The sequence below is a fragment of the Lepus europaeus genome, chromosome 1 (assembly GCF_033115175.1).
Source record: "Lepus europaeus isolate LE1 chromosome 1, mLepTim1.pri, whole genome shotgun sequence".
Lineage (NCBI taxonomy): Eukaryota > Metazoa > Chordata > Mammalia > Lagomorpha > Leporidae > Lepus > Lepus europaeus.
This window is the reverse complement of record NC_084827.1, coordinates 148,293,673-148,316,894: the sequence shown is the minus strand read 5'-3', so window position 1 is coordinate 148,316,894 and position 23,222 is coordinate 148,293,673. Positions and strand designations below refer to the sequence as shown.

Sequence of the window (23,222 nt, the reverse complement as noted above, 5' to 3'; positions counted from 1 at the left end):
CACTCCTAAATCAAAGTTACTCTGTTAGAGAGTGACTTTCAGTCCAAAAATAGCCCCCGCCAACATCTCAAAAATGTAATGAGACCACATGCATCAATGAAGCTCCATATCCATAAGTGTTATCAATAAACTCCCTTGAACTGAACTGCCATCCTACTGCCTGCAGATTTCCTACTGGAAGTAGCAAAAGTACTAATGGAATTTATCTTTAGGATAGTGTAAGTAAACTCAACTTCTCCCATATGCTCTATCTACCCCACTTGGACCGCAGGTTTTGGATGACATCATCACTTTTCCTAAAAATGTCTTCAGAAAAATGTCTTCAGACTGTTTTACCCAGACTCAACCCTGGCTTCCAAGATGATAATCCTGCCATTGTGAATTTTCCTGTTCTCGTTGAACACTGGCCATCTGCTTTGCCACCCTCTCTACATTCTTGCAGCTCTTATAGTCTCACCTTAAACATCACTTCAGTCAGGGGTCTGTTTGGAGACAGATGATACACTTTGAAGAGCTAGTTGAAATGAGCTGAATATGTTCAGACGCCTAAGAAGACAAGAGGACAGGACAGGTACCAGATTCTGAGGAAGCTATCACTTTGGGAAGAGACTGCCCCAGAGGACCTGTGGCCACAGGTCAAGTTGCATAACCAATCCCCCATGTGCCAGACTCTAGAGATACAAAATGCTAGGAGAACAGCTCAACTTTTATCTTTGGTTCTCCATTCTTCTGCCAGTGCCTGTTATTGGCCAAGTCCAACTTGAACCCATGGGGCAGGAAGTGCTAGTGGTACAGTCCATTGAAATCAGCTTTTCCTGGGGCAGGGAGCAGGGCAGACAGAGTTGCTTGGAAACTAAACAGGATAATCAGCAAATGTACTCTTCTATTATTCTTCAATTTTTGGTTTTTTAAAATTTGTTTATTGTTTAACTTATATGAAAGGTAGAAGAAGAGACAGAGAGAAATACTCCATCAATTGGTTCACTCCCTAAATGTCCACAACCCTGTCTGGGTCTTGCATGTGGGTAGCAAGGCCTCAACCACTGAAGCTACCAACTCCTTCCCCCGGGTTTGCATTAACAGGAAGTTGGAATTGGGTGTGGAGCTAAGACTCTTACCTGGGTATTCTGATATGACATGCAGGCATCCCAAGGGGGATTTTACCCACTACACCAAATACCACCCTCATATTTTTTCTTTTAATAGGAATATTAAAAGATAATAGGAAGATTAAAATAATCATTAAAATGATTATTACTAGCTATCTTCACCCTGATTATAAGAGCTCATGGAGAAATTTAAAAATACAGAAAAGTATAAATGTAATATTATCTGTATAGTTGTAGGTTCTGCTTTTTAAATTTAATGTCATTCCATGAGTATTTCCCAATGTCACTAAATAGTATTTTTAAACATTATTTTTATAATGGCTGCATCAATCTCCATCTTTTGAATACACCAAGATTTGTGTAAGCAATCAATTAATGTTAGCATTTAGATTATCTCTTTTTTAAACATTGTATCTAATATTAAATCAATATCCTCATATGTCAGCCTAATTATTTTCAGAGGAGAAAGATTAAGGAATGAGATGACCTTTCAGGGCCCTTTCTACAAGGTATTACTAAGTACATTCTGTCAGCAGTGGATAGGCTTGTTGGTCTCTCCGTTCCTCTACCTCCTGAAGACAGCCAGTCTAATACTTACCATTGCTTGCTAGAGTTATGCAGAATAATGTTAACAAACTATACAATAGTACAGCAATATACAAATAAAATGATTATACACATTGTGGCCAAGTAGGCCATAGGAAGGAACATTGATTATGGGGAAGGAGGTAGAAAGGTGTCAAGGGCACACATGTTTTCATTTTCTATCTCTAGACTCTGGCACATCATTTAGAACAAATAAAGTACTTACCAGGGCTGTTGAACAGAGGAGTACAAAGTTTTTGGCTTATACACTGACTAGTGAAAATAAACAGAGAGAAATGAAATTCATTCTGCCTGTATTTTTTTCAAGATTTATTTATTTATTTATTTGAAAGGTAGAGTTAGAGAGGAAAAGACAGAGAGAGAAAGAGGTCTTCCATCCACTGGTTCACTCCCTAAATGGCTGCAATGGCTGGAGCTGGGTTTATCAGAAGCAAGGATCCAGGAGCTTCTTCGAGGTTTCCCATAGGGGTTCAGGGGCCCAAGGACTTGGGCCAGCTTCTACTGCTTTCCCAGGCCATAGCAGAGAACTAGATTGGAAGTGGAGAAGCCAAGACTTGAACTGGCACCCATATGGGATGCTGGCACTGCAGGCAGTGGCTTTAGCTGCTATGCCACAGTGCTGGCCTCATGCCCAGACCTCCCTAGAATTGCAATCAAGGGGCACAAATCAATTACTCCTGGTTGCATAAGCATCCCCCCAACACACACACACGAACACACACACACAATCCAGGATAATCTTCCAATCTTAAGATCCTTTGATTATTCACATGTGCTAAGTATTTTTCCATGTAAGATAGTATATTTACAGTTTCTTGGCACTGAGACAAGCACATCTTTTGGAAGCATCTCACCAACTCATAAGATTGTGTGAGATCATTAAAAATAATAATTTGTATCTGAAAACTCTCTAATTCAATACCTGACATAAAAGAAGTGGGCAGTAGATGTTGGATATCATTTTAGTAACCATGTCCCCTCTCTACCTTCCTATTCCCTTGCCAAAGAATCTTTTTTATACCCAGAAACATTTTACTTAAGGTATACAAACACTTTATTCACTTCATAAATTTAAATTAAGGAAAATAGTGATTCTTCCAACCCTACCCTCCCACCTGCATTCCCCACTTCTTCCTCCTCCCTCTCCTATTCCCTTTCTTGTTTTTTATAAAGACCTATTTCCAGTTAATTTTATACTCATAAGATTAGCCATACACTAAGTAAAGAGTTTAACAAATAGTAAGAAAGAAAGAAAGAAAGAGAGAAAGAACAGACAGAAGGACGGAAGGACGGAAAGAACGGATGGAAGGACGGAAAGAATGGACGGAAGAACGGAAAGAACGGAAGGAAGGATGGAAAGAACGGAAGAAAGGAAGGGAGGAAGGAAGGAAGGAAGGAAGGAAGGAGAGAGAGAGAGAGAGGGAGAGAAAGAAAGAAAAGAAAGAAAGAAAGAAAGAAAGAAAGAAAGAAAGAAAGAAAGAAAGAAAGAAAGAAAAGAGAAAGAAAGAAACCTGTTTCTCAATAGTTGAGACAAGGACTGTTCAAAGTTATCACATCCCAAAGTGTCAATTTCACTTCTATAGATTACCTTCTAGAAACTCTATTAGTTACCCCAGATCAGGGAGAACATATGGTATTTGTCCTTTAGGGACTGGCTTATTTCACCAACTATGATGTTTTCCAGTTGCATACACTTTGTTGCAAATGACAGGATTTCAAGATTTCATTTTTAATGTGGTGTAGTATTCCATGGTGTACATATCCAATAATTTCTTTATCCAGTCTTCAGTTGATGAACATCTGGGTTGATTTCATATCTTAGCTATTGAGCTGCAATAAATATGGGGATACAGATAACCCTTTCATATGCTGATTTCATTTCCTTTGAGTAAATTCCCAGGGGTAGGATGGCTGGGTCATATATGGCAGGTCTATATTCAGATTTCTGAGGTATCTCCATACTATCTTCCATAGTGGCTGTACTAGTTTACATTCCCACCAACAGTGGGTTAGGGCACCTTTTCCCCCACATCCTTACCAGCATTTGTTTGTTGATTTTTGGATGAAAGCCATTCTAACATGGGTGAGGGGAAACTTCACTGTGGTTTTGATTTGCATTTCCCTGATGGCTAGTGATCCTGAGCATTTTTTCATGTGTCTTTTGGCTATTTGCATTTCTTCTTTTTAAAAATTCCTGTTCAACTCCTTTGTCCATTTCTTAACTGGATTATTTGTTTTGTTGTGTAGAGTTCCTTGAGGTCTTTATGTATTTTGGTATTAATCTTTTATCAGTTGCATGGCTTGCACATAATTTCTCCCATTCTGCCGGTTGCCTCTTCACTTTGCTGAGTGTCTCTTGTACAGTGCAGAAGCTTCTCAATTAGATGTAATCTCACTTGTCAATTTTGGCTTTGATTGCCTGTGCTTCTAGGGTCATTTCCAAAAACTCTTTGCCAATGTCAATGTCTTGCAGGATTTCCCCCATGTTCTCTAATAATTTGATGGTATTGGGTCATAGAGTTAGGTCTTTGATCCACTTTGAGTGGATTTTTGTATAAGTTGTAAGGTAGGGGTATTGCTTCATACCTCTGCATGTGAATACACAGTTTTCCCAGCACCATTTGTTGAAAAGACTATCTTTGCTCCAGGGATTGATTTTAGCTCCTTTGTCAAAGATAAGTTGGTTGTAGATATGTGGGTTGCTTTCTGACATTTCTATTCTGCTACATTGGTCTATCCATCTGTTTTTGTGCCAGTTCTAGGCTGTTTTGATTGTAACTGCCCTGTAGAATGTATTGAAATATGGTATTGTGATGCTTCTAGCTTTGTTTTTATTGTGTAGGATTGCTTTAGTTATTCGGGGTCTCACGTGTTTCCATATGAATTTCAGCATCATTTTTTCTATATCTGAGACTAATCTCCTTGCTATTTTGATTGAGATCACATTGAGTCTGTAAATTGTTTTTGGTAGTATGGATATATTGATTATATTGATTCTTGCAATCCATGAACATGGGAATTTTTCAATTTTTTGTGTCTTCTATTTATTTAATGTTTTGTAATTTTCATCATAGATATCTTTGATGTACTTGGTTAAATTTATTCCAAGGTATTTACATTTTTTGTAGCTAAGAATCTTTTAATTTGTTTTATGTAAACTCTTTTTTTTCCCACGAAGGAATCTGACAAAGGAGAAGGGTTTGGTATGGGAAAGTAATTAGTTCCATTTTGAAAGCACTTTCAGAGAAAAGTGGATGAAAATATTTAGGAGGTAATTGGTAAAACTGGCTAAAATGGAACTATATGAAGATTTGGTAATCATGGGTATAGCTAAGCTTACAGGATATGATGTAACCAATGAGAGAGTATATAAAACAAGAAGAGCAAAAGAATGAAGATAGATTCCACGGAGCATCAACATTTAAAGGAAAGGAGGAAGAAGACTTTACAAGGAAACTGTGAACAAATGGATAGAAAGATACAAGAAGATCAAGCAGAGAGCTTCGCCTCTGAGGCTGAAGTGTGAGAGGATTCTAGTGAGGTGTGTGGTGACTAAATTCTAACTGATAAAAAAGATGAACACTAAATGTAGCTGATAAGTCAGTAGTGGTCTGTTTTGGTAGACTTTCCACTAAGTGATGAATGCATAAACCGAACGTTAGCTGTCATATTTGCTGTTTGTTTCAATGAATTGTGTTAATGAGTATTCGGGGAGCAATGGAGAAAGTAAGTCTTCCTAACATGTGACTGCTAAGGAAAGAAAAAGATGTGGTATTAGCTTTAATGCTCACAGGCAAAGAAATATTAATTTGGGTGTGAATTAAACTTATCTGTGTTTGTAGGTCTTTGGAAAGGAGCCAGTAGAAAATCAGGCATTGTTATAAGCTAGGGATTTAATTCACAGAGGAAGTCCTTAACAGGTGCTGGGAGGAGGTTAGATTAAACAAATAGCAGAAAGAGGTAAAGACAGAATTATTGATAAGTTTGATATTAAAAGGGAAAGTTTTTAGGAAGTTCTTGCCTGATTTTTTTTTCTGGTGAGGTTGGAAGTAAGATCTTTTGACTGTGAAGGTGGCAGATACAAGGTGGATGGCTTTGGGTTTGAAAGAGCTGTTGTTCTGAATAAAAAGTTCAATGTAGGAGGGTCATCTAAAGATTGCTAAACAAGAGTAGGGACCCAGTGGAGTTAAATAACCACAAATGTTCAATGGAGCCCTTCAGCCTGATTATACTGTCATCTCTAACAAGGATCTGAAGATTAGCATGGTAGGTGAAAGAGAACCAAGGGTTTCCAAAACCATGTTGTTGACGCTGTTAACAACTGGATCCAGTTGCTTCAGCATCAGCCTTTGCCAGGCTGCTCCAGCTCCTAAATTTCCTCCTGTGAGTTTCCTTCAGCTTAAGTTGACCTCAGACACTTGCTCACTCATCTATAAACTAAATGTCCCTATCATTGAAACTGCTTCCTCTTGAAGCTGTTGGTGTCTGAAATTCCCCTCTAACTGTAATCCATTTCCTTCTTACCTCACCCACTCCTTTGCATTAAAATTTCCTTCCCCCACTGCTCTTCTTTTGAATTAATTAACTTCCCTGGTTAGCTTATAGCCTGCATTTCCATATTTCCATTCTCATATTTATGTGAACACCAAGAAGAAATTGGCACCCTCTTACTTCCCCTCAGCCATCTCACTCCTAGAAAAGCATATAGTCTGTGAATGAGTGTGAGCCTTGCAGGTGTTTGGGAGGTTCATATTGTGTGAAATAATTCTGATTCTGGGAGGCAGTTAAATTCGGAGGCAATTCCCAGAGTTTGAGTCTGTTCGTGAATGGGCCCAACTCATGTGGACCTTAATGTTGGCAGGTAGAATTAACATCCTGGTTCTAAGAGCATACTGTACTCATTACCAGCCTTAGGCTTCCAGAAGGTTCACTTCTGTTCCCTAATATGTATTCATTATTCTTCTCCATTGGGAGAACCAAATCACCTGCTAGCAGCTGAAAGGCAAAGTATTATTTCACTATGACTCAGTGCTAAGTCAACTTGTGGGAGTGAGATTTATTTTGCTCTCTGAGCCACAACTGGGTATGAGATCATAGTGGATACAAATATGAAAAAAAGAGAACTTGGTAAATTTTAATGTTCATTTGTAAAACTTGTTCAACCCAGCCCCATTTATCATTCTCATATACTTGGTTATCAATAATAGAAAATGTTAGCTTCTATATTAACAATAATTTGGAGGGTCCTTAATATAGAAGGAGCATGACCTTTGATAATTCACTTGGAATAGGAGGATGATGTTATCATGGAAAGCTAGACATATGTGAGTCTATGTCTTTTTTCTTTGCATGTTCTTAGATAAGTTACTTCATCTCTCTGACCCCAGTAAAATGGGAACAAATTTACCTCTTGCACATAATTCTTGCTAGGATTATACAAAACACTGGTTTTTAAAAATTATTTATTTATTTATTTATTTATTTGGTGCACCATGCCTGGAGGTACCGCAATACTTGGTTGATGCATGGAATGGACAGAGCAAGCTCCTATTCCAATTCCCTGCTCCAAAAATCCACTTAATATATTGTCCTCGGATAGAGGACGTATCAGATATTAAACTGTTAAGAATAGATACTACATTTGATCTTAGCCAAAAGGCTGAGAAATGATACAAAACACTGTTGTATCAAGGATGCTGTCTGGCTGTAGGATTGTTAGATCTCAACACATCACTACCATCACTCTGCCCCTCTCTGTCTGGGAGCTACATTTTCCTGAGTCCTTTTCCCAGCGCCGTCCTGAGTTGCAATTTCTCAGTGGCAGGTGTAGCAGTTTGCACCATGTGGTCCTTCACAGAACTCTCTGAGATGGTGCCTTGCAACACCAGTTCATGCCTCTAATTTTGTAATTAGATGCTCATGGCTTCTAGAATCTCCTTTGCATTCTGATGATGCCACTCATGCCAGTGCTTCAAGAAAGTGTTTTTGTGAATTTTCTTCCTGGTGATAGTTATTATATGTGTCAATTTGATTGGGCTAAGGAATGCCCAGATAGCTGGAAAGCATTATTTCTGAGTGCGCCTGCAAGGCCATTTCTAGAAGATATTAACATTTGGACAGGTTAACTAAAAAAAAAAGATCAGTACCCATCATCAAACCTGTTCATGACACCAATAGAACAAAAATGTATAGAAAGGGAAAATCCTTTATCTCTCTCTCTCTCTCTCTCTCTCTCCTTGAACTGGGACATTCATTCTTTCCTGGTTCTTAAGTTTTCAGACTCTGGGACTTAGACTGGCAGCTTCGCCTGTTCTTGGGCCTTTGGCCTTAGGTTGTGAGTTGTATCATAAACTTCTCCGGTTCTCAGACTTTTGGGCCAAAAATTGGAGAACCAGTTTTCCTGGTTCTCCAATTGCAGACAGTGGGTTCTGGACCTTCTAATCACCTTTAATTGACTGAGCCAATTCCCATAATAAATCTCCTCTTAATTCTGCTTCTCTGGAGAATCCTAACCATCTCACCTCCATTCAAGTCCCTAATCCCCTAACTTGAAGGCACTCTGTATTTTTTAACAAATTCTAGATTGATTCAGTATCAAAATGTCTGTATGAAAATCACCCCTATGACTGACTAGGTTGGAAATAATCTCACTGAAACATTTGCTCTTAAAACTCATTATTTTGGCTATATTTCCCTACAGCATTCTAAACTTCATTACTAATTTTTAAAGGCAGAGTTTATACTCTGTCAAAATGAAAATTTTATATTTGTTTATCCATTTCTCACAAACCTCAAACTTCCAATAACTATTTTTAAAACTGGACTTCATTGGTATTTCATGAACCTTCCCAATTACTGTGACAGACTGAAATTTACCACCATTGCCTTTTTTGGTCTGTTATTATCCTCCCTTTATGAGTTACTGAGGATGAATCTCCTGATTAGAGATTAGCAATCACTTTTTCATGTATTTCTCTAAAAATTACTCTGCTGCATACATATTCTAAAGCCATAATTCATGAATGAGAGTTAATGATATTGTCATTCAATGCATTTTCTAGTTGTATGGGTAATTTCTTAGATTGATTTTGCCTAACAGTGTGAATAAACTATTTCAAGGAATATTTGATCTTGTCCAAAGTCCCTACTTGACAATCTGGAAACTGGAATTTCAGGAGCTGGGGTTGGGTGGGGCAGGAGAAACAGATATGAGGAAAGGGAGCTGGTGGCTGGTTTCTAGAATGAGGTAGAAGCAAGTCAGAAATTAGGACTTCAAGGATGAGTGGAGAGCAAGATGACAACAGCTGGTGTTTATTAAGTTCTGATGTTTCAGTGCTGGCTCTAAGTGTTCCACCTATATTATTTGCTAATTTTCAATTTACAATCTGAGAAAGACTCTATTATTCTTAACCCCTGTTCGGTTAGAGTCCCAGCAGGATAGATGAAGGATGTGCAAATATAATCACTAGGACTGTTGAGCAGAGACTATGTATGGCAGGGTTACGGAAACTGATAGGGATGGTTGAGGTATTGCTGAATAGCCAGAGGACTGAAGAGGTAAGGGGAGGAACAGTATTACTAGAGCCCAGGGATTGCTAACTCCACAGAGGAGAAGCCACCACCAGAGTGTGCAGAGTTGTGGCCAATGGCAGATCTGCAGTGTTTCTAGGCAGGGCACACTCTTTCTGTTTTTCCCTCACCCTTACCTCTGTCATCTGCAAACTGCTTTCCCATTTGCAAAACCCAAGCAAACGTCACTGATGCTATCTGTAAGGGTTGGACTCCCAGAGCAGAGAGAAAGGAGCATGGGCTTTGTTTGGGGGTAGGTGCCAAATAAATAATAACTATCTGCTTCACAGATGAGGCAGTTGAGACTCAAAGAGGTTAAGTACTTTCTCAAGGTCACTCAACTATAAAGTACCTTCATGCCTGGATAATCTGAAGCCATTATCTCTGGAGGATTCTACAAAGAAGCAGGTTGATGGGACAGGCATGTTCCCAAATCCTCTGTATAATTATATTAAAAGGCAGGATCCAGACAGGGGAAACCTGAAGGCATAGCTGAACTCTTCAAGAGGATCAGTTAAATTCGAGCAAAATCTCTGAGAAATGTTCTTTTTGAATCTAGAACTTGCTTCCTTCAAAAGGAAATGCAATTGCAGAAAATTTTTGAGATTTCTTTATTTATTTGAAAGAGTTACAGAGATGGAGAGAGAGAGAAGCAGAGAGAGAGAGAGAGAAAGAGAGAGAGAGAATTTTCCTTCTACTGGTTCACTCCCCAGATGGGTGCAAGGGTCAGGGCTGTGTCAGGGCTGGGCCAAGTTGAAGCTAGGAGCCTGGAACATCATCTGAGTCTCCCATGAGGGTGGAAGGGGCCCAAACATTTGGACCATGTTCTGCTGATTTTTCCCAGGCCTTTAGAAAGGAGCTGGAGTGGAACTGGAGCAGCCAGGACGTGAACCAGCACCTATAAGGGATGCCTGCATAATAGGCAGGGGTATAACCTGCTACAACCAAAGCTGGCTTCTGTATAAAAATGTTAAAAGTTGGGGTCAGTGCTGTGGCATAGCATGTAAAGTACTGATTTGAGTTCTGGCTCACATCTGATCCAGCTCCTTGCTAATGCTCCTAGAATAGCAGCAAAAGATGGCCAAAGTGCTTGGGACCCTGCACCCATGTGGGAGACCTGGAAGAATCTCCAGGTTCCTGGCTTTGGATTAGCCCAGCTCTGGCTGTTGGAGCCATTTGGGGAGTGAGCCAGCAGATGAAAGATCTCTCTCTCTCTCTCTCTCTCTCTCTGTGTGTGACTGTGCCTTTCAAATAAATAGATAAATCTTATAATAAAAATTTTCTAAAGTTTTGAATAGAAATTTAAAAAATAAAGTCTTAAAAATATTCTCTGGTAATGTCTACATGATGCCAAGCATTCAGATTAAAAATAAAATTAATTGGATCTTTCTTAATATCCAAAATTTTGGCAGCAAAATATTTTAATATTCATTGAATTCACCAGCCAATTCTTATAATAGTAACTAAGATTTAAGTCTGTATAGTTTTAACAAAAACTTTCATATGTACTACCTCATTTAATACATGTAGCAATCTTGCTCTTTTAATATTATTATAATTTTATAGATGAAAAACTGGGGTCTCAAGAAGATCAAAAGATTTATTGAACTATTTTAAGAACTATTCCATGGCAGGCTCAGGTCTCAGCACTCTGATCTGCTGGCTCTAAGTCCCAGGTTCTTTTTAATTCACCTAGCAACTATTTCAGCAAAGATAGCATTGATATTTTTTTTTTAAATTTTTTGACAGGCAGAGTGGATAGTGAGAGAGAGAGACAGAGAGAAAGGTCTTCCTTTTTGCCGTTGGTTCACCCTCCAATGGCCGCCGCGATAGGCGCGCTGCGGCCGGCGCATCGCGCTGTTCCGATGGCAGGAGCCAGGTGCTTCTCCTGGTCTCCCATGGGGTGCAGGGCCCAAGCACTTGGGCCATCCTCCACTGCACTCCCTGGCCACAGCAGAGAGCTGGCCTGGAAGAGGGGCAACCGGGACAGGATCGGTGCCCCGACCGGGACTAGAACCCGGTGTGCCGGCGCCGCAAGGCGGGATAGCATTGATATTTAACAAATTGAAAATATTGGGAAAAAATAACACAACAAACCCCGATACCACTCTTTTGGAAGGAATAAAATGAGAAAACAATCGCAGAAACACAAAGTGTAAAAATCTTCTCTATATAAAGATAATTGGAAATGAAAAAAAAAAAAAAAACAAAACCTGGTGTTAAATTGGAAATGGCATAGAAAATTAATTAATTTTTTAAAAAAAATATTATGTAGGATCTCTGTCTTTAATGTGCTGTACACTCTTATTTAATGCTATAACTAGTACTCCAACAGTATTTTTTTTTCTCACTATGTGATGCTATATGGTGGGAAACTGTTGAAATCGTTACCTAATATATACTAAACTTGATCTTCTGTATATAAAGAGAATTGAAAATGAATCATGATGTGATTGGAAGGGGAGAGGGAGCGGGAAAGGGGAGGGTTGCGGGTGGGAGGGAAGTTTTGGGAGGGGGAAGCCATTGTAACCCATAAGCAGTACTTTGGAAATTTATATTCATTAAATAAAAGTTTAATTTTAAAAAAAAAAGAAGAAAACAATCGCTACATTTGATCTTAACTTGATGTTTGCACACTTCCCGCTTTTAACATCAGCAAGATAGGATGAGGCGAAACTGAAAACCAAGCAGAGGTCTTAGAAGAGTCCAAAGGGAAAAGGTGAGCCATCAGCATCTCTGCAGACTTCATAGTGAGTCCCTGGTTGGAGAAATAGCTCTGGATGGTGGTAACTGGGTCAAGTTTCCTTCCTGCCAGGGAAATGGGCTGAAGTTCAACAGAGGCTTCGATATGAAACAGATCCTTCCTCTCATTCACAGCTAGCCCCAAGCCTGGACAGCAGGCTTTCAATATCTCCTACTAAAATAACTGAATAAAGCAGTCCAATGAGATGAACAATTAACCAATATGTATTCATTTATAAAGCAACCTAAGCTCCTCATAGTTTGTCCAACTATTCCTGAGACCAGTGAGATCTGTGGGTGGACACCTTGTGAAAGTATAAAGTGTTCTATGAAAGTAAGGTGATATCATTGCTATACTGCGTAGGACGGGTCTTTAAAAGTTCTAGGAAAATATATTATGAAAAAATTATGCATTCATTTCCAAAATCTTGTACCAGAATAAACTTGTATTTTAATTCTATTTTTCTTTTGATAAGTTTTTATTTATTGCTTTTTATTTTTATTTGAAAACCAGAGAGAGAGAGAGAGAGAGAGAGAGCAAGCAAACACTGGTATGCTCTCTAAATGCCCACAACAGTTCCTGAAGCCAAGAGCCTAGAATATAATCTGAGTATCCCACGTGGGTGGCAGAGACCCAAGTACTTGAGCCATCACTGCTGCCCACCAGGGTGTACATTAGCAGGAAGCTGGATTGGAAGCAGAGTAACTGAGACTCAACCCAGGCACTCCAGTATGGGATACAAGGGTCTCATGCAGTGCTACTCAGTGACTACTGTGCAAATGCACAGTAATTCTATTTATCTATGAACCTCTTGAAGCACACTTGCATTTTCCTTCCTCATTATTATTTTCCTGTCAATTAAGTGTCATTGCATGGACCAGCATATTCAAGTCAAATTGATAAAAACTAGATTATTATACTCATATTACATATAGTAATATGGCCACTCCTAAACTATCCTCCGTGCTTCCATGTTGAGTGCACTACATCAAATTCACTGTTCTCTGCCTTCCAGTTGGCTTTAGTCAATGAAAGACTCAACAGGAAATTGGAGAATGGGAACAGAAGAGTGGTTAAAGTACTGTATCTTTTTTAAATAATTATTTTATTTATTTGAAAGGCAGAACTGGAGAGAGAGAGAGAGGGAGAGACAGGAAGAAAGAGAAGGCTTCCATCAGTTGCTTCACAACCCAATGGCCACAGCAGCCAGGTCTGGACCAGGGCAAAGCCAGGAGCCAGGAGCTACTTCTGGGTCTCCCACATGGGTGCAAGGGGCCCAAGCAGAAATCAAATATTTGATTTCTCATAGGTGATTAGACTCACTATTCAACTCACCTAGGTGAGTTTTCTGCTTTCCACACAGATGTTAACATTATGTATACATAAATGATAGCTGGATATTTTTGAAAATGAGCATAAAATTATAGAAAGAGAAAAGCAACTGGGGTGTCTGCCACCAAACACTACTTCCTACTCCAGCTCCTCTGATGGAATGCGAGGGAGGAAAGCTAGACTTGCACAGGAGACCCCTAGGTGATCTATATTTAAAAACGCTTTCATGTGGAGCAGCACAGTTGGGAGCGCACTGAGGAGGCTGATGGTGTTATTTAATTATGCTGATGTTTCCCTGTGTTCCTTGTGTTCTCTGAATGGCATGTTAATCCCCTGCCAGGTGGATGAGCAGGAGGGCTGTGCAGAGGGAGTGGCTTCCTACAAACATTCTTACTGCATTTACCCAGCTCAAGCAGAAGAGGGGACTGATGAGAAATGATTAAACATGCCATAAAATTATATCACGATGATTGAAGATTAGGAAATTTAAAAGGTAAAAAGAAAAAGTTCAGGGATCTGTTACATCTCTGGGGACGCTTGCTATCAGAGTTTTAATCACGTACATGTTCCCAGTGAAAAGTTAAAATAACATCAAGTGTGACATGTCAAGAGGTAATCTGAATATCCATATTCAATATTTTGTCACTTTTTAAAAAATTTATCTTTTGAGGGATGTATTTTATTGTTTGTTTCTCTGTTCTCTAATCTCTAGTTTATTAGGTTGCTTGTTGGGTTGTATGATGACAATTTACAAATTCATCCTGCAGTATAGTTTCACATTTTTAATACAGCTGTTATTATATCACATACTCCCCTTGATGTTTTTCATCTTTTTAGAGCCAAAATGGAGTGTAAACATTTTAAGAGCGCTTAATTTCAAGACATATATATTCTTCATTTGAAATTGGAATTGATTTTCATTTTGTGCTATTAAAATAAATGTACTATTCCTAGACATTTAAGAGCCTTAATGTTGCTTGATTTCTCTTCTATATCATCTTTAGTTCATCAACCAAACCACAGCTTCTCAATCATTTTAGGACATAATCCATCTTTCTTACACATTGTTAGAATATGAAATCAGATGCCACAGTGGTACTTATTTCTCTATCCCTAAACTCCCCAGTGTCTGGGATGAAAGCAAAACCTCAATGGAAATCAGTTTGTAGTAATTTTGGGTTATTATCTTTAATCCCTTTAACTTGAGCTAGTAGAGCCATTTAATTCTTACTCATACAAACAATACTGAAATAAAAATACTACACATAGAAGTCAGCACTTATTAAGAGTTGTGACATAAACTACTAGTTGTCCACACTATTGATTCCTTTTTGTCTTCCTTTAGTAATAAATACCCTGGTTTTCTGTTGATGCCTGCTCCAAATAAGGAAAGCATTTCCAGTGTACACACTGGACCATGGTGATCTTGGAAGAGGCAGCCAGTCAGTATGGAGTGACAAGGTAGAAAGTTCCCAACACTGCAGAATTCCATATGATCTTTGATTTGACACCAAGGAATTCTTGAATCTTGGAGAGAAATAAACATCCACCTTAACCTGCTATTTGTATAGTTATTTGCCATAACAGGTTAAGATGCCAGCTAAGGCGCCCATGTCCCATGATGAAGTACTTGGGTTCAATTTCTGTCTCTGGCTCAGGTCTCCAGCTTCCTGCCAACACAGACTCTGGAAATCGGCAATGATGTCCCAAGTAATAAAGTTCCTGTCTCCAGCATGGGAGACCTAGATTGGGTTCCTGGCTTCTAGCGTTGGCCTGGCCTTGTACCTGCCATGGTAGGCATATGGGGAATGTACCAAGTGACTGGAGTGCTCCCCTTAACCCTCCTCTTACCTCTCTACCTCTCAAAAAGTCACAACTGTTTATTGCGTATTAGTTATTTGTAGCTGAAACTAATTGTAAGTGCTACCCCATCCCTGACACTTAGCTGATGATTTATTTCGTTTAATTTTGATAACACCTCTAAGAAAGAAATACAATTATTTCCCTATGTGATTTGCCCACAATCACATTGTAGTTGAGGGAAATCAGCTGTCTGATTCCAGTGTCTGTACTCTCAACCACCTTGTCTCTACAGTATTAGAAGGGATGTGTGGGTTCATTTCCATAAATGAAGAAGTCCAGGCTTAGAGAATGACCATAACCTGCCTAAGGTCTCTCGTAGAGTGAATAGCAGAGCTAGGACTGGAGCAAGCTTTGTGACTTGAGCTGTCTGCTTTACCCTCCTGCTTCTCCTGGGACAATGCCCCTTCCCAGATAGGTGTAGTGTAAGCCTGGGAAACTTAACACAGTAATAGCCATTCTCCTTGCTTTCCTATAGCTGCACTGTCTACCTTGCTCTTTTTTGACCAAGCCCTCAGCTGCTGGTGACATTTCCAATAACTAAGCTCCAACTCTCCCACTCCAATATAAACCTGGATTTTGCTCAGTGGTCCAGCGTCTCCTTGGTCCTTTAAGCACCTGCTTTCTCATAGTTGGATCCCCTATTTCTGACTTGTGTTGGGCATACATCCCTATTGTCATTACTGGTGCTGGACCACACTATCCTCTCCTCTCCTTACTGCATCCCAGCTTGCTGCTTGGTGCCACACTGCTCCTGTCCCAGATAGGTCAAGGGCTCAGAGAAAGCTTTAAAAGCTTATTGTGCTGATAAATTGTATTTAGCAACCCCAGCATATGAATGAGATAATGACAAGGTGCTAATATAATTTCTAGTTCAGTTGGAAACGTTTGAGGCTTATCTGTCCACTTGTGTCTGTGATGATGATAACATGTAACACTTGCTACAAAATTGCCTGGCACCCTTCTCAGTGCAGTTGAACCTAATCCTAAACATTCCTAGTCCTAAATGATCTTCACCATAATCTCATGCAGGACCTTTGCTAATTCTAGCTGGAAGCTGAGGAAACTTAGGCATTCAAAGTAAGTCTCTTAAGATTAAGTTCACCCAGCACTATCCTGAGAACCAGGGTTTGAGCTCAGGCTCAAACTTTGTCCTGGACAAAGTCCTCGCTCTTAGCCATTCTCTCTTTTGCCCTTTTTGGAGCTCTTAATCCTTACAGTAGATTCATCCTTGGAGAGAGATTCTGCCTTTTATATTATTCCTAATATTATTTTTAAAATTTTAACACTTATGTAAAAGTAAATGTATACAATATATATTAAATAAATATATAGTATATATGTATTATATATATAAAACACCTATATACCCTTACCTTACCAACTGTTGAAATTTTGCCACATTTGTTCTCTCTTTCTCCAGGTATGTTGCCCATTTGAAAATAAGCTGCAGGCATTATTCCTCTTTACCTGTAATTAATTGAGTGTGTATTTCCTAAGGGCAAGAATCTTCTCATAAATACCCACAGCATCATCATTAAACCCAATAAATGTAATATTGACACAACAAGGTGACCTAATATGCAGGCATAGTAAAATTTTCTGTCATCCCAGGAATGTAATTTCTATAAGGTACTTTAGAAAGTTTGTGGGAAAATGGAATTAAAATATTTGCCTATGGGGGCTGGTGCTGTGGCACAGTGGGTTAACGCCCTAGCCTGAAGCACTGGCATCCCATATGGGTGCCGATTCGAGATCCAGCTGCTCCTCTTTTGATCCAGCTCTTTGCTATGCCCTGGGAATGCAATGGAAGATGGCTCACATCCTTGGGCCACTGCATCTACGTGGGAGACCCGCAAGAAGCTCCTTGCTTCTGGCTTCGGATCAGCACAGCTCTGGCTGTTGAGCCTTCAAATGACCCCATGAATCATTTGGCCGGCACCCTGCAGCCTAATCCTCCCCTTAAGAGAGACCCCCCAACCCAGATCTCCCCAGCAGTAGATTGCTCATCTGTACATCCCTTTGGGCTTTTCCCCCTTTCCTGTCATTCTCTTTCTACTCACTCACTGTGCTTCTTAGAATTACTTCCCAAATATACTATCTGCACCCAAATGCTTGTTTAAGGTCTTGCTTTGTGGGGAACCCAAAACTTAGTTCACTTCCATGATGTTCCTAACCGATAGCAAGCCAGGATTTATAATTTGGCATCCTGGCTTCATTATTGCTGCTCTTAACTCAGACAAAACATCACTTTCTACATAAATTTCCAGAGAGGGATTAGTAACTTGACTAAGTTCTGAAGTCAGTAAAATAGTGCTGAAACTGAAATCCACTCATTCCCAAATTCCCGATGATGGTATCATTCAAAATCAATGGAACATCAAAATGAAAGATATGACCATAAGGAAAGCAGATCCTAAGTTGCTTTCTCTCATTCATGATAATTTTAAGCTTTTTTTTCCCACTAAACATTAAATTATAATATTTGAGCCTCTTTCTTTATGAAAGATTTTAATAACTAAAATCTGTAAATCAACAGATATTCATCAAGCCCATGGCTCTGCTCATATGCTGGGTAGGGTGGAGGTTGTCTCTAACCCCTAATGTCAAAGATTGTAGTATATAACTGCATGCTGTACAGTCTGATAGCTTATGTAAGTTATGATTGCAGTAACTTCACAACAAATTTAGTAACACACACACATACATGCACACACACACAGAGGCACAGGCACCCAGTACCTCTGACTCTCAATAGAGAGATTAATTGGTCATTCCCCTCCCCTTTTCCCCAAGATTCCTTGCAAATGTCCTTGCTATGACTTCGCTGTAGTTGCCTATTTAGGTATTTGTGTCTCCCACTAGATTTTGAGTCCTGCAAGGGCAGAGATCCTGTTTTATACTCAGCACCCAGCTCCCATCTTAGCCAATTGCTAATAATGTATCTATTTCCTCCATGTGACCAGGGACTGTGCTAGGCATTTTAAGTGAATTACCTCCTTTTATCTGCAGAGCAATTCTATGATGCAGCACCTATTATTGTGTTCAGTTTACACGATCCTCCCTAGAGTTGTGGAGGAGGAGAGGATGACAAGGTCACACAGCCAGCAAGTGGCAGAGCTGGGATTCAATCCGAAAACCCAATGTGGCCCCTTGCTGCTTTCTGCACTGTGTGACCCTGTGGCTGAGCTCTTCTGAAACCAGAGATCACTGAAGCTGGTTCTGATCACTTTAAAATTGTGCAAAGTAGCACTGCTGCCAAGCCTCTCAATATGGGCTGTGCCCCCCAGCAGATGAGACAGCTGCCTTGTCTCAATTAACCTTTACTGAGATCAGGTTGGGTTGACATTAGCTCCCTAAGCACCTCTTCAATCACTCATTCACTCATTCATGCATTCATGGGTTTTCATTTCAAATCGCTCCTTTGTGAACCAAGTTGGGAAATTCTCATTTTCACACATCACCTATTTTGATGGATTCTGCTCGGTTATTTTCTATTTTCATGATTGACCAGCAGCCATTTATACATTTTTCCAAACATCAGCTCCTTTGCAGCACTGGGCTTTCGACCTGTGATTGCTTTCAAGAAGGTATATTACTGGTTGATTTTTTTTTTTTTATTTTTTTTTAATGGTGGCTCTCTGGTAGCTTCAGCTTTCAAATGAAATTGAACAAGATGAATCTTTGTCACTTCCAAGTCTATGAGATCTTGGTACACGCACACATGCATGCATATGTGAGGATACTTCAAAAAGTTCATAGAAAAGTGTACTTAAAAGATAACTTTGTTTTGGTGAAAAAAATTCAAAATCCATACATAGTTTTTTTCATAATATATATTACACATGAACTTTTTAAAGACCCCGCATATGCATGGATTCTGTACACACACACACACAGATGGGCACTTTAATATGTAATATGAAAGGGTCAAACTCTCAGGACATTCATTAGTACTGAAGGGGAAATTGCTATCCACTGACTTGAGGAGTGGACAGGCCAGCCACAAGCACTCCAGGTGAGGTGGGCAAGATGGCTTTTGTAAATAAACTTTCTTTGGAGCATAGCCACACACATTTACCTGTTTGTTATCTGTAGCTCATTGTGTGCTACAGTGGCACAGCTGGGTAGTCACAAGAGACTGCAGGACCAACCTGAAGAGCCATACAGAAATAGAATACATATGATAAAAAGACAACATTTATGATATGACTGTTTACAGGAAAGATTTACAACAGGGAAAGGGACATACTTACACAATTAATTTGAACCCTAAGTCTGCCATTGGAGAGCATAGATAAGTCATAATCTTTCTGAACCCTGGTTTTCAGATCAGTAAAATTATGTTAATAATGAATCAGGAAGTACAAAGAAAATGCTTGGTAATCTGTAAGTGTTTATCCAATTCTTAACTATAAAATATGTGGGGAGAGCAGTGTTGATGACTATATGAGTCCACATCAAACTTTGTGGAAAATGGAATTAAAAGATAATTTATACTGGTGCCAAAGTTTTTAAACATAGATGCATAGGATTCATCATCAAAAATGTATGGAAAATTTGCATTATGAAAAACTATGCATGGAATTCAAAAAAAAAATTTCACCAAAATAAGCTTATCTGTAGATTTCATGTTCCAAGGACTTTTTAAAGCACCTTTGTATATATTAGCTATCGCTACATAACGAACTACCCCAAAACTCAGTGGTTGCATTATTTTCCACAAGTCCTTGTGTCAACTCGGTGTTACTGATCTCTACTAGGCTCAGTTGAGTGGCTATTCTGGTCTCTGCTGGACTGTCATTCACTTTAGTGCTGGCTAGAAAATGTTTTTTCTGTCTTTGCCTCTCATCCTTATCTTGGGGCTAGTGAGCTATGGTAGGCAATAGCAGAGTCACAGCCAAACAAGCCTAAATAGATAAGCACTCCCGAGGGTTGTCCATAAATCTTGACTGCTAATATCCCATTGACTAGAGAAACCTCACATGGGCTTGGTCAGGAGCAGCCACAAAAGGATGCTGCAACAAGCTCACAAGGCAAAGAGAGTAGTGAAACCCTGACGTCAGTAAGGAGATGTACCAAAGCTGTTGTTTGAAGAGATGGGACTTCTTAAACTTTGATTATTAGAGCAAAAGTTTTCAATGTGGGGCAACAGTTAGGCAGCGCATAGGAAAAACATGCATGTCTAGCAGTAGGCTCAGTGATCAAGTCTAAGAATTCATGTTAGAGGAATCATCATGAAGGTATTAAATATTTATTAATAAGGATGCCTACTATAACGTTGCTGATACTGGTGAAAGAAAAACTGGAAACAAATGCTCAAAAATGGTGTCATGGTGAATTAATTATGGCCCATCTTCATGATAGAATAATATGGAACAGTTAAAAATGAGAATAAAAAGAATTATCTATTGAAAAATATGCATGCTATATCACTTGCTGAAAAGGTCATACAATTATTCTGCAATGTATTCATGTTTGGCAGAAATGATTTTATATGGCGTTGGAGTCACATCACAACAGGTACAGACACTGCTTGTGATGCTGGCATCCAATATAGGTGCCAGTTCATGTCCCAGCTGCTCCATTTCTGATCTAGCTCCCTGTTAACAGCCTGGGAAAAGCAACAGAAGATGGCCCACTGCCACTCACTTGGGAGAACTGGATGAAGTTCTTGGCTCCTGGTTTTGGCCTGGCCCAGCCATGGCTGTTGCAGCCATCTGGCGGAGTGAACTAGTGGATGGAAGATCTCTCTAGATTTCCCTCTCTGTCACTCTTTCACAATAAATAAATAAATCTTTAAAAATGAATGTATATGGAATAGATAAGAGTTTGCATATATACTAAGGTATTTACAATGACTATATGTTAAAGAAAAAATTAGTTTTGAATTTTTATTTTCTCCTCTGTAATATTGGATTTTTCAAGTTATCCAAAGTAATCATGTATTGTTTTTGTAATAAGACTTGTTTTATACAAATAAGATCATGTAAATTTTTCTAAGGTATAGGAAAGAATTATTTCAGAAGCAACATGCATATATAAATGGGTTTTTGATTCTTGCTTTCAGATTTCTTTTCTCTAAGGCATTGTGAGATAATCTGCACTTCATCTATTGATTGAAAATACATTTTATTTTAAATGAATATCTTGTTGGACAAGAATCATTTATGGCTTTGTAGCCATGCATCAATCACACTGCTATTGCTTAAGTTATTTATTGTGAATTAGAATTATGATTATTGTCTGCCTAAACATTTTTGTATAACTATTCCCTTGCCTCTTGTTAAAGCCCATGTTTTATCTTTGAACACCTAAAAGAGGAAAGATTACAATAGTATTGTCAGATTTTAGAGTAAAGTATTGAAAAAATAATGTAATTCCCAATGTTTGACATATTAGAAGCAAACTCTATTCAAAGTTCACATGTGCCTCACCTGTATTCTTTCCCCCCCATCTTTGGCCCACTTATATTTCATGTTGTTGTGCCTGTTGAGGTTTATGCTGCAGAGGGAAGCTTCTGCCTCTGGAGCTACCTTTGGCCAATAGGAATGTGTCCAAAAACACATTAATCTATTCTCAACTGAAGACCACTTTTGAGTGTTCATGAATACAATGAGGCACCAAATTACTTAAGAATTTGTAAAATAAGGCAATGCCACTTGCTTTAACAATTATATAGGCTACCTATTTCTGAACAGAATATTAATAAATCTGTTAATTGCATCTGCTTCAATTTTGATACTTGCATATACTTAAAAATCAATAGTTGCAAATCTTTGCCAAAATAAACAGTATAACCACAAACATTGGAAAGCAGGCAGTATATGCATGTTAGAGTCTGCCCGAGGAAGCACACCCCACTGAATTTCATGTGCACTCTTTTTTTCAGTAACTTGAATGCACATTAGAAATTCAAGAAATTACTTGTAGTACATGTGGTAATAACAATCAGATTGTAGAAACCATGTTTAGGGAAATGGATAAATAAATTACAGTATCACCACATAGACTAATGCTGGTATATAGCGATGAAAATAACTGAACTAGAATCATATGCATCACCATGGATGGATTTTACAAAATAATGTCACACGAAAAGGCAAATTGTGAAAGTATACTTTAATCACATGTAAATGATTCTGGTCATATAACATTTTGAAACATGCAAAATAATAGTAAATAGTATTTAGAGATGCATATTGAGATATAAAAATAGTGTGTATGCACTAGCTATTTATCATCTATACATCAGCTATGCATCAGGAATAATAAATCCAAAACTCAGCAGATGGATTGCTGAAGGCAAAGATGGAATACATTGAAGGAAGAGCTTCTATAGTATGGGCAACACTTTAATTCTTTAGTTGGTTGAAGAGTGAAATGGAATTTATTATATTATTTGCATACCTTTATATATGTCTTAAATATGTTAAAATGAAATTTTAAAATAATTATTTTAGAAGATACATGTTTATGTCCCTAAATATAAGTGAGGCTAAACAACATTTTTTTCATCAGTAATAGGTAATAAAGGTGACAATTTGGTTTAAACAAAGTTTACAAAGTACATTCAGGCAAAATACATTAAAGTAAAACCTTGAGCATAGTTTTTAAGAATATGAACTTGGAGCTGGCCTTATAGCCCTTGTAGCACTGGTATCCCATGTTGGAGTACCAGTCTGAGTCTCAACTACTCTGTTTTTGATCCATCTTCTTGATAACATACATGGTAAAGCAGCAGAAGATGGCTCAAGTATTTGAGTTTGGTTTCCTGCCACGCGTGTGAGAGACCCAGATGGAGTTCTGGGCTCCTGGCCTCAGCCTTGGCCCAGGCCTCGCCGCTGTGGCCAATTGGGAAGTAAAACAGTGGATGAAAGATTTCTCTCTCCATCTCTCTCTCTCTCTCTCTCTCTCTCTCCTCTCTCTCTCTCTCTCCTTCCATATAGATAAAATAAATCTTTAAAAGAAAAAGAATATGAGCTCAATGTGGCTATAGACCA

The 23,222-nt window shown here is 38.8% G+C and overlaps 1 non-coding gene across 1 annotated transcript; it reads right to left on the bottom strand.

Annotated features, from left to right (window-relative positions):
* Positions 1–7,195: 7,195 nt before the first annotated feature.
* Positions 7,196–7,386, bottom strand: LOC133768769 (U2 spliceosomal RNA). The gene has a single exon (XR_009867076.1). It is a non-coding gene; the product is annotated as a U2 spliceosomal RNA (small nuclear RNA).
* Between the last annotated feature and the right edge of the window lie 15,836 nt (positions 7,387–23,222).